General features: G+C 49.5%; 1 protein-coding gene and 1 non-coding gene across 2 annotated transcripts in view; one reads left to right on the plus strand and one right to left on the minus strand.

The window, feature by feature from the left end:
- Positions 1-12,398, plus strand: part of KCNB1 (potassium voltage-gated channel subfamily B member 1) — a 122,594-nt gene that overhangs the window by 74,914 nt on the left and 35,282 nt on the right. The window lies entirely within an intron of this gene.
- Positions 3,450-3,522, minus strand: TRNAE-UUC (transfer RNA glutamic acid (anticodon UUC)). Its single transcript has one exon. It is a non-coding gene; the product is annotated as a tRNA-Glu (tRNA).

The raw sequence follows: 12,398 nt of genomic DNA on the forward strand, positions 1-12,398 counted from the left end.
GAAAAATATCAAAGAAGAAATCTCAATTCAGAGAATATGAAAATTATGTGAAATTCAAATTTTACTGTCCCATGAAGTTTTATTGGAACACAGCCCATTTGTTTCTGTTTGTTTCTGGCTGCCTTCATGCAAAAGATACTGCTTCCCTGGTGGCTCAGATGGTAAAGAATCTGCCTGCAATGCAGGAGACCTACCTGGGTTTGGTCCCTGGGTTGGAAAGATCCCCTGGAGAAGGAAATGGCAACCTACTCCAGCATTCTTGCCTGGGAAATCCCATGGACAGAGGAGCCTGGTGGGCTACAGCCCACGGGGTCACAAAGAGTCAGACACGACTGAGTGACTAACACTTTCACTTGTACCAAGTGCAGAGTGCAGCGGTTGCGACAGGCCGTGTGACCCACGATGTCTGGCCCTTTACAGAGAAAGTTTGCCGAAGCCTCGTCTAGAGAGCGTTGCCTGGTACACAACAAACCTCAGATGGTGTTAACTCACTGAGGTCCTTGGGACGCTGCTATGGCGCAGGGGCCAGACTGGGTTTATTAAGTACCAATTGTGGGCTGCGCCCTGGGCTAGAAACATTATGTGGACAAATCTCATCTCAGCATGTGGAATTAGGTGTGACTATGTCCATTTTATGTGGAGAAGGCAATGGCACCCCACTCCAGTACTCTTGCCTAGAAAATCCCATGAACGGAGGAGCCTGGTGGGCTGCAGTCCATGGGGTCGCTGAGAGTCGGACACGACTGAGCGACTTCACTTTCACTTTTCACTTTCATGCATTGGAGAAGGAAATGGCAACCCACTCCAGTGTTCTTGCCTGGAGAATCCCAGGGACCGGGGAGCCTGGTGGGCTGCCGTCTCTGGGGTCGCACAGAGTCGGACACGACTAAAGCGACTTAGCAGCAGTAGCAGCATGTCCGTTTTATAGATGAAGAAACTGAGGCTCAAAGAGGTGATGGCACTTGCCCGAGATCACCCAGCTGGATAAGTAGCAGAGCTGAGATTTAAAGTCAGGGTCTTCTGGTTCCACTGACTGCCCCCTTCCCTTCCCCTCCATATACACACCACCCATCCCACTGCCTGAGATGGCTCTGCAAAAATGCCAGCCACTGTTTCTCCAAGGCCTGGCAATGGAATCATCTGGAAGAGTTCGCTGAAAGTGCAGGTTCCTGGGATTTCCCTGCTGGTCCAGTGGCCAAGTGGAGAAGGCAATGGCACCCCACTCCAGTACTCTTGCAGGGAAAATCCCATGGACGCAGGAGCCTGGTAGGCTGTGTAGTCCATGGGGTCGCTAAGAGTCGGACACGACTGAGCGACTTCCCTTTCACTTCTCACCTTCATGCATTGGAGAAGGAAATGGCAACCCACTCCAGTGTTCTTGCCTGGAGAATCCCAGGGACGGGAGAGCCTGGTGGGCTTCCGTCTATGGGGTCGCACAGAGTCGGACACGACTGAAGCGACTTAGCAGCAGCAGCAGCAGCCAGTGGCCAAGACTGCACTCCCAAGGCAGAGGGCCTGGGTTTGATCCCACCTGCTGCAACTAAGACCTGATACAGCCCAATAAATCCTTTAAAAAAAAAAAACAAAGGCGATCCCTGAGCCCTACTGCAGACCTCCTGAATCAGCCTCCGTAGGGGGGACCAGGGATGCTTCGCCAGCAAGAGTTCCCAGAGGATTCCAGTGTCAGAGGGGTGGTCGGCGGGAGGAGGTCCCCATGGGCTGCAGCTGGCAGAGGGTGGGGATCTTCCCAAGGAAGGCTGAGCTGAGGAAGAGTTGGACAGGTAAGGGGAAAGCAAGGGGTGGCCTAGGCAGGGCAGCCTGCCCACGTGGAGTCGAGGAGGCACTGTTGAGGCTGGTCTCCACGAGCTCTGGAACTCCGGGGAGTTCTCCTACCCGGAGCTCTCCTACTGGGAAGATCTTCCTTTCCTCTGGGATTTTAGGAAGAAACTGGAAGCTCCTCACTCCAGCCTCCAAAACCCCATGTGATCTGCCTTTCCGTCATCATCTCCGACCTTCCTTTCCTCGCTTCTTCCACCCTGGCCTCCTCTCTGGTCCTGAAACATACCTTGTTCCTGTCTCAGGGCCTTTGTACTTTCTGCTTCCTCTATCTTGCTCAGCCTCAGACTTCAGCGCAACAGCCACCTCCGAGGGGCCTTTCCCGACCAGCTGCCTTCTCCCTCATAGGCATCTCTCCCCACAACCACATCCCTGCTGTTATTTATCTGTTTATTGGCTCCTCCTCTCTCCTGGGGCTTCCCAGGTGGCTCAGTGGTGAAGAATCTGCCAATGCAGGAGAGGCGGGTTCGATCCCCGGGTCAGGAAGTTCCCCTGGAGGATAAAAATGGCAACCTATTCCAGTGTTCTTGCCAGAAGAATCCCACGGACAGGGGAGCCTGGCGGGCTATGGTCCGTGGGTTCGCAGAGTCAGACACGACTGAGCGACTGAGTACACACACACCTCTCTCCTGAGAAATGACTTCCTGCTTCCTTCACGGCTGTGCTCCTCAGAGCCCAGCACAGTGCCTAGAACTCAGAAATTATTCAGTACCTGGTGACCAAATGAACGAAAAATGTGAAACATGCCCCAGAGAAGGGCTGAGCCAAACTTCTAGGCTCTTCTCCTGGTGAAGTACTCAGCACCCAGGGGGTGGCCGGCTAAGGTTTGAGATGAGAGCTCTGTGGCATGAAAGTGGGTGGAGAGGGCCTTCCCTGGCGGTCCAGTGGTTAAGACCCCGCGTTCCCAATGCCAGGGGCCCACGTTCATCCCTTATCGGGGAACTGGATCCTTCATGCCACAACTGAGACCCAGTGAGGCCAGATAAATACTAAAAGAAAAAAAAAGTTGGGGAGATTTCCTGAAAGAGAAAACAAGGCAGCTGAAAGGGCCCTTTCCTTCCTCTTACCCCTTGGAGAGGAAGACATGCTGTTGCCTTCTGGAATTCTCCAGTCATCTCGCTGCCTCCACAGACCCGGGAGCTACCCCAGCTCCCTTCACTGAATAAGCCCTGGACCAGCCCTCCACAGGCACGCTCCCGTTAGATCCCACCACTCAACGAGTGACGAAGGGTCCCTGCGCCCATTTCACAGATGGAGAAACAGATTTGGAGAGGGAAAGGAATTTGTCCTGGGTCCAGGGTGAAACCCAAACACTGGAACTCAGCCCTCTCTCTAAAGCCCCTTTTCTTGGCCCCCATGTTGCCTGCCACTCAACCCCACCATCCATGCCACTTCTGCATACTCCCCTAACGCGCCACTGTCAGACAGTCCCTCTGCAATCTAACTCAAAGTCAGGAGAAAGTCCCTCTGCAATCTAACTCAAAGCCAGGAGACAGGCAGCTTTGTTTCTGTTTCACCTGCAAATTTAGGGCTCAGTTTCCACCAGAAAGGCATAGAGAGGTGAAATATTTATTTGGCTGCGCTGAGTCTTAATTGCAGCATGTGGGATCTAGTTCCCTGACCAGGGATCGAACCTGGGCCCTCTGAATTGAAAGTACAGAGTCTTAGCCACTGGACCACCAGGGAAGACCTCTGCCTCAAGGTTTGAACCAGAGAAGTCAAAGAGTGAGACAGGAGAGGCAGGCCACGCTCCCGGTTTTATTCCCAGTCACAAAATTAGGCTGGCTCTGAAGGTCATTCATTGTACATATGGGGAGGGTGAGGCCCAAAGATGGGAAAGACTTGCTGAGGTCACACGTGGCAGAGTTGGACCCAGAACCAGACTCAGTTTCCCCAGCCATAAAATGGGTTAGACTGGGTGGGATGGGGAGCCTGGCAAATGTTCTCTCCCAGGCCTCAAGCGGTGCCCCCTGTAGGAAGTCTTTCCTCCTGCTCCCAGGTGGACTCAGTTTCTCCCAGGCAGTGGGCTCTCCCCTCTCCCCTGGACCCTCTCACTCTGCTTTGCAATAAGTTGTGTGTCTGTCCCTCTGCTACTAAACAGGAAGGAGGGTTGGGTCTTACTTGCTCTTGCAGACCTGGTGTCTCGTCCAGAGTTGATCACCTTTAGTTAAAATGTATGCATTTTTATTTAGGTGTATATGCAGTATCAGAGAAGGCAATGGCACCCCACTCCAGTACTCTTGCCTGGAAAATCCCATGGATGGAGGAGCCTGGTGGGCTGCAGTCCATGGGGTCGCTAAGAGTCGGACACGATTGAGCGACTTCACTTTCACTTTGCACTTTCATGCATTGGAGAAGGAAATGGCAACCCACTCCAGTGTTCTTGCCTGGAGAATCCCAGGGACCGGGGAGCCTGGTGGGCTGCCGTCTATGGGGTCGCACAGAGTCGGACACGACTGAAGTGACTTAGCAGCAGCATATGCAGCATACCAGCCCTTCATTCATTCAACCGGCGACCCCCGCGCATCAGGCACCACAGTGCTAGGAGTTGGAAGTTTGGCGATGGACACAATGAACACGGTAGACTGGGCTCCACTGCACAGAGCTCCTAGCAGAGTGGTGGAGATGAGCATTGCACCTCATCCTGCAAACATTCAAACTCACGTTGGCGGGGCCAGGAAGAGAGTGAGGTGCCAGGGCGTAAAATTTAAGATGTTCACTCTCGAGGTGGTAGTGTATGCCCCCTCCTCAGCCTGGCCCTGAAAGCATGAGCAGAGAGACGAGCCCTCATCAGGGAGGCAGGAGAGGGTCATGGAAGGCAGCCCTGAGAAGGGAAGATGTATAAACACACACGTCACTCAGGGTAATTGTTCTCCACTCCCTAACCAATCCAGCCCCTTTTATATGACAAATATTCTGTGAACTCCTCACCACTATGAAAGTCATAGATAATATACTTGACTTGGTCGGGAAGATCCCCTGGAGAAGGAAATGGTAACCCATTCCAGTATTCTTGCCCGGAAAATCCCGTGGACTGAGGAGCCTGGCAGGCTACAGTCTCTGGGGTCAAAAAGAGTCGAACACGACTGAGCGACTTCACTTTTCCCTTTTCCCTAGCAGTCCAGTGTGTTAAGACTTCGCACTTCCACTGCAGGGGGCGCTCCCAAGGGTTTGATCTTTGGTTGGGGAACTAAGATTCCACGTGCTGCACAGTCAAAAGAAAAAAAAGAAGTAGATACTAGACTTTGCCTAGGTACGTAACTCATCCCCCAGCCAAATCAATACACGTAATGCCCTAACTTTAGCAGAAAGAATTACAAGGAAAATAATTTATATTAAACTTGTATGCATTTCAATACACAAATGCCTGGTCACGACGATGACTCCAGAAAACACGATGAAGCGTCAGGTGCGTACCCTATACATAGACGCGCTGCAAGTGCAACAGAGGGAAAACAGCCGCAGGTGTGCTGGCAGCCCACATACCACGAGTGGTGCTGCCATCAGTCATGCGGTTTTTCCAGTGTCGTGAGTAACTCTCAGTGAAGTTCTGAACAGATGAAAAGAGAGTTCTACAGCTGTTTCAATCAATGGTTGCATTTCTGGAAAATTCGGGCTATGTTAAACCTTGGCACTGGTGGGAGATTTTGATGTGTTTAGATGTAAAATGGAGTCAGAGCCTAGGTTCGAGAAATCGTAAGCAGCCCTGTTTTGTGCGGTTCAGGCCGCCCAGCGTACCAGCCTCTGCCCCCTGGGTGCCCAAGTGCCCCCCCAACTATCCTCAGGACAGCCCCACACTTTTCCAGGCCTTCTGGGCAGAATCACTGGAGCCAGCCTCCCGCTTATAGCCAGTGTCCAAACTGAAGGCCACTCTGTTATCTACTGGTCCTTCTATTCTCAACCTAATGGCTTGTTTACGCTTTATTTACATTATCAGGGGCCTGGCACGCCCCCACAGCAGCTTTTTTTTTTTTTTCCCAATTTGTGCACAACCTTGGCAATTAGCCTTGTAAGTAAAGGAGACATCAGCAGAAATTTCCTCCTGACCGATCTGAACCAGCCTTGTTCCCAAGAAGTCAGCAGCCCCTGGCTGACTCCACTGTGAATTCTCAGCTGCTCCAGACCAGCCCTGTGGACAATAACCAGCTCCCCTGTGCGCTCACAACCAGAAATGGCAGCTCATGAGGTCTGGAACCCCTGCCGTTGTTTTTTAGAACCAGAACCATAATGAGTGCTTCTATGAGCTAAAGCCTTTTTTAAAAAAAAATAATTTTGTTGATTTATTTTTTTGGCTGTGCTGGGTCTTAGTTGTGGTATGTGAGATCTTCAGTCTTCATTGAAGTACGTAGTATCTTTAGTTGCGGCAAGTGCGATCTAGCCAGCTCATCAGGGATCGAGCCTGGACCCCCTGCATTGGGAGTGATAGCCACTGGACCACCAGGGGAGTCCTTATGAGCCAAAGACTTAACTCCAACAGACTTTCTTACCCAAGCAGCTAATGCATAACTGGGTTTCTCTTCCTTGAGAAGGAAGAGACAGAAAAAGAAAATTTCTTTTATTTCCTCCTTCATCCTTTCACCTTTCCCTAACAAGCCCCCGCCCCCCCCCCCACCCCACAATTAGACATGCACCTCCTGGTCTCCAAGAGGGAGATCTTATCCAGAATAAAGTACTTCACTTCTTGCCTTTAGAATTTCCAGATTTTAAGTCCTCCCAATTGAAAGCTAGGGATCTTTTAAGAGTAAAGGATGATGATTCATGATTCATCTTTTATAATTATCCTTGGAACCAAACCCATGAGGCATGCAGACCTACTGTGTGTTGTTTCTACTCATCCTCACCACCTCCAGGATAGACCTTTCTCATCCCCGTGTTGCTGATGAGGAAACAGAAGTTCAGAGAGGGCTGTGACTCGCCCAGGGTCACACAGAAGGTCTGCTGCAAAGCCGGAGTTCATCCCGGATCCACTGTTCTCAGAGCCCACCCTTGTTACAGTCACCCTGCTGCAGAGTCCTTTTCCTTCTCCCAGGGTAGAAATAGCTGTTTACTCTATTTTCTATGAACAGGTTTCCAATGAAGCCTCCAGAATGTGTGTGATCAAGCCAGCGAATTCAAAAATACAGCTCTTATTACGGAACTTAGTATTAGCCAGCCACCCACCCGCCTGGCTCTAATTAAAGGCCTGTCTGTCTTCGGCTTACAAATCTCGGCTTTCTGGGGCTTATAATTTAACCAGTTGCAATCAAGCCCCAGAGAGTTGCTGGTAGAAGACTGGCCTCTCCACTCCCCATCTTACTGAGGCTAGTGATAGAGAGACAGGGTACCATTAATATGGCCTTGGGTTCGAACCCTGACTCGGCAGCTCAGGGGTGGGGCTCAGGTAAGGCCGGCAAGTCCAGAATCGATATTATTGATTTTTTCTTTTCTTTCAGACTCCAAGATGGCTCAACATGGCAGATCCTGTCTTTATAATAGATATAGATATTTTTGTTTGTCATGCATTTTTTTTTTTGCATTAAGTATGATTTTCTAAAATAGTGCCCTAAAATATTATATATCTTGATTTCTGAGTTTTGGGAGACTTCAGTTTTGCACCCTTAAATTTTTTCACTCTAGTCTTGGCCCTGGTGCCACTTCATATAACCTTTGTCAAGTTACCACCCACTCGCCTCCAAGCTGCAGTTTTCCCACCTATAAAGTGACGTTACTAATAGGACCTACCTCATTGTGTGGCTGGATCTCAATCCCTGGCATACAGCTGGCACACAATAATAGCTGCCAGTGTGGGGGAAGAGAGAAACTGGCATTGGCATTGGGGGTGGGATGAGACTTTGATGCAAGACTGTGCATCACAGGGCTTCTCCCATCCTGAGCTCCCACCCACTGAATACCAACCCCACATGTGACGATCAGAAATGCCTGCCACCCGCAGTTTTCCCATTGCCTCCCAGAGGACAGTGCCACCACCACCAGGCTAGGTCACCGTCTTGGAGTCACACAGACCTGGGCTCAAATCCAGGTTGTCATTTAGCTGTGTGACCTTGGGCAAGTTCCTTAACCTCTCTGAGCCTCTCGTTTTTTGTTTTTTTTTTTCTCTTTCATTGGCAAAATAACACCAGTATCTCATAGGGGTGATTTGAGTGTTTGACTATCCAATTTGTGGTAGTTGCTGCTGTTATGATCATGTCATTTGTATTCAAAGCAGTAAGCTCTTCTTGGAGCAAAGCTCTCTTGTGGCAGTTTGTGGGGGAGGAGGGAACCAGCTACCAGATGAAGTTGTGAAGGAAGAAGCAGATCTAGCCTGCTAATGTGTATTGTTTAAATTGAACTGTATTTACATATTTTAATTAGCTGCCAGCATTAACAATTTGGAAGATTTCATGGGGAAAAACTAGACTTGTTTGTTTGTTTGCTTCTCTTAAGAAGTCGGAAAATGAAAAAAAAAAAAAAAAAAAGAAGTCGGAAAATGAGGCTGCCTTTGGACCACCTCTTTTCCCTCCAGGAGCTGGTGAGAGGGGCCTGAGCATCCCTTCCTGCTCCGGGAATTTTACATCCAGCCGGCTGGAGCTGTTTGTACTTTCTGCCTGGGTCTCGTAGGCCACCCTGTTTGCAACCCCTGGCTGGCTGTGAGGGAGGGGGAAGGACGGAGCCCTCCTTAGGAAACTGGAAGGACGGGTTCTAAAAGGAAGCAAGGGAGTGGGTCTGGGTTGTCAGGGAAGATAAGAAGCCCTGGCGGAATTCGGAGTGCCTCAAAAGTGGCTGAGAGAATCAGGTTTTATTTGTTCAATCTTGCAAGCTCATCGCAAATTGCTAAGAGCCAGGAAAATGTTAACATTCTAGGGATGGAGGCTGAGAAGAGGCATAGCGAGAACAAAAACCTGGATGCTGGAATCCTCCTAAATTGCCCAAGGAAAGTGGGCAGAGGCTGGGACCAATCAGATAGGGGATGGAGCACCAGGTCAGGAGACCCCTAATCTAGTCCTGCCCTGCCGTGGACTGGCCTGGAGACCTGGGTCAGTCACTCCCCTCTTTGGGCTGATCCTAGACTCTTACCCTAGAACGAGTAAAAGGGAAGCATTGAACCAAGGAGGGGCCTTCAGGCTCTGAAATTTGAGGTCATCTTCTTCATTACACTCATCATCATCCCAGTACATAGTAGGCGCTTAAGCAGCATTGTACTGTTTTTCCACACAGGTGCACGGAGCTGTGAGGCAATTTTGCCTCATCCAGGGCTGTAATTCTCTGAAGGCAGGGCTTAACAGTTCTAGGAACAGCCGGAGAAAGGAGCTGTGTTTATAATCGCTGCCTGGGCTGTGGGCTGGAACTCTAGGGAAGATTCCAAACACAGGCAAGACAAAAAAACAAGGGGGGTTAAATGAGAGCTGGGGTCCCTTGGAGGGCTGAGGGCTCAGGAGACAGACTGTAGGGACCGGGTAAGGGAGCCTGGTCCTGAGCAACCACTGGTCTGGCTCAACTGTGATCTCTCTGAGGAGGGAATCGAGTGGTGAGTACCTTACCCATGGCAGCTGCCATAGGGCCTGACATGCTTGAGGGATGCATGAATAATTGATGAAAAGAAAGATGGAGACAAAGATGAATATAGGAAATGAGAGAGAGGAAGGGATGGATGGATGGATGGATGGTAGAAGACTAAAGGATATTGGATGCTGCATAAGTGGATAGAAGATGGATGAATTTTAAAATGCAGAATGAGTGGAAGGAGGAAAGAATGAAGGGAGGGAGGGAAGATAAGGAAGAGAGAAAAGGAAAGTAGAGGAACTGACAGGTGGAAAACTGGGTGGATGAATGAACAGGTAGACAGTAGGGCAGTGAGAGGGAGGAAGATGAACCATATCCAGTTGGATGGATGGATGGGTGAGTGGACACCTAAGTGTAAACTGGTAAGTGGCTGGCTGGCTGGATGAACGTAAGAATGGAGAATGGGTGAAATGGAGGAATTAGGTGTGTGGGAGATGAATGAATGGATAGAAAATGGAGTGGATAGATGAAAGGGTGGAAGAAAGGAGGCTTAGGTCTGCCTCTGAAAAACAATCCACTAATAGGCATTTATTGCGCCCCCACTGTGTGCCTAGCCCCATTCTAGGCACTGTACAGACAGAGAAATAAGGTCAGGCTCCTTCCCCACCTGACTTCCATATTCCAGAACCGCCTCCCCCACACACAAGGAATTCACTGTCCAGTTGGGGAGAAATATTCAGAGGCTGGGTCCGTTGGCTAAGACAGCTCAGGTAATAGCTACAATCCCCAGCAGTCCATCAAGTCAGCCTGCAAACCGGGCTCCTCCACTGCAGTCTCAGAACCCTGAGTAGGAGCGGAAGATCCTGGCCAGGCTTCTTGTGTGGGCTGCGAGGAGCTTTCTGAAATGTCTCCCTGACCGGCAGCTCGGTGAGGGCAGGAACCACGTCTGTGCTCACCGCTGCATCCCACCCTCACACAGAATGTGTGAGGCCCACCCTCACACAGAATGCAGTCAATGGCGTTTCTTCCATAAATGAATGAATAGGTGAGGGAATGAATGAATGGAAGCCTAGTAGCCTGTCCTATGGCAGGAGGCAGACTCCATCACCTTTGCAAACCTCAGTGCCCTTGCACCTGCCATGGATTTCCCTGGTGGGCCAGTGGCTAAGACTCCAAGCTCCCCAATGCAGGGGGTCTGGGTTCAATCCCTGGTTGGGGAACTAGATCCCACATGCAGCAACTAAGAGTTCACCTGCTGCGAGGAAGGTCGAAGATCCTGAGAACTGCAACTGAGATCCGGTGCAGCCATATAAATGAATAAATAAATATTTTTAGAAGGAAAATGCTTTGTAAACTAGGTAGAGGTTTACAGATGGAAAGTGTGACATTAATAGAGGCAATAGTAGTAACATTAGCATCTATCATAGGAGCAATAATGGCCCCAGAAGTGATTATGTTGGTGGTGGTGATGATGGCGTTATTACTGGCAGTGGTAATAGAAGTATTAATGAAGGCAGTGATTTCATTGATGATGACAGTGGTGGTTATTTTCTTGGTGATAGGAAGGACAGAACTATCAGTAGCTGGGGAAAAGAGAAGGGAGGACGTTCTAGGAGGAAAAAAATATTCTGAGTTCAGTTGCAAGTGACAGAAATCCAATTCAAACTGGCTTATGCTCGAAAAGAAGGGGAGGGATGATTTATTGGCTCAAGCAACTGGAAAGTCCAGAAGTAGCTCTGGCTTCTAGCCCAGATAAACAGGCCCTCGAACCATATTGTGAGGACTTGTCACTGCAACTTAGTCTCTCTCCATCTTTGGTCTCTGCCTTCCCATGGGTGAGCTTCATTCTCAGGCAAGCTCTCTGGGTTTCCTGGCCTCCCATATCCCAGCTAGACATTCCCCTTCAAAAGAGAACTGCTCCTCTCCAGTCCCAGGAGCTATCCAAAGTCCCAGGGCTTGCTTTCATTGGCCCATTTTGTATCACATGTCCATCACGCAGCCGATCACTGTGTCTAGGAGGGTTGGAATATGCTGACTGGACCAGCCCAGGTCGTATGGCCACTCCTAGAACGGGAGGTGGATAGGTGGCAACAGGGAAGGAGGAAAGAGATGTACATGGCAGGAAACCAGTGGGTGGCCTTCAGAGGCAGTGCCCGGCAGGTGACAGAGGTCAGAGGGCCTGGTGCTTGGTAGGTGCTCAGCAATTAATTTTTATCCTCCCTGTGCTCTGGGGATAGGTAACAACTCTTAAGTTGGATGACAGAGCAGAGCTGGGTTCACATCCTGGCTCTGCTATATGCTAGCTGTGTGACCTTGGGCAAAGTAACTTCTCTGTGGCTCAATTTTCTCATCCATAAAATGAGATGACAAGAATGGATCATTTTGAGTGTTAAACAACTTATTGCTTAGAGCAGGGCCTGGCACATAGTAAGTACTGAATAAATAGAAGTAATGTTGCCAATTTATATAACTTACGGGGGTTAAAATCTCTTCTCTCTGACTGGACACTCGTCTCCTGGATCTTCCTACAGCTGTATCCTTCTCCTTCAGGTCTCAGTTCAGATGTCACCTCCTTCAGGAAGCCCTCCCTGACCACCACAGCTAACAATATCCTCTCCACACCTGGTCACTCTCTATTCCATTAACCCATTTTCTTTGTAGTATCTGAAGTGACCTTGTTAATTTATGTTTTCCCATTTAATATCTGTTCCCCACACCCAACTGTCAGAGACTTGAAGACAAAGTCTGTGTTGGTCACTGCTGTGTCCTGAGAATCTCAAACAGGGCCGGGCACATAGCTTTGGCTCCATAAATGTTTGCTGAGGGGAATTCCCTGGTGGTCCAGTGGTTGAGACTTCACCTTCCAATGCAGAGGGTATGGGTTCAATCCCTGGTCGGGGAGCTAAGATTCCCCCCATGCCTCTCAGCCAAAAATATCAAACCATAAAACAGAAACAATATTGTAACAAATTCGATAAAGACTTTAAAAATGGGTCACATCAAAAAAAGAAAGAAAAAATCTAAAAAAAAAACATTTGCCAGATGAATGAATGGATTCCTCTTTTTTCCCTGACACAGTGTCT

This window comes from Bos mutus, chromosome 13, assembly GCF_027580195.1.
Source record: "Bos mutus isolate GX-2022 chromosome 13, NWIPB_WYAK_1.1, whole genome shotgun sequence".
Classification (NCBI taxonomy): Eukaryota; Metazoa; Chordata; class Mammalia; order Artiodactyla; family Bovidae; genus Bos; species Bos mutus.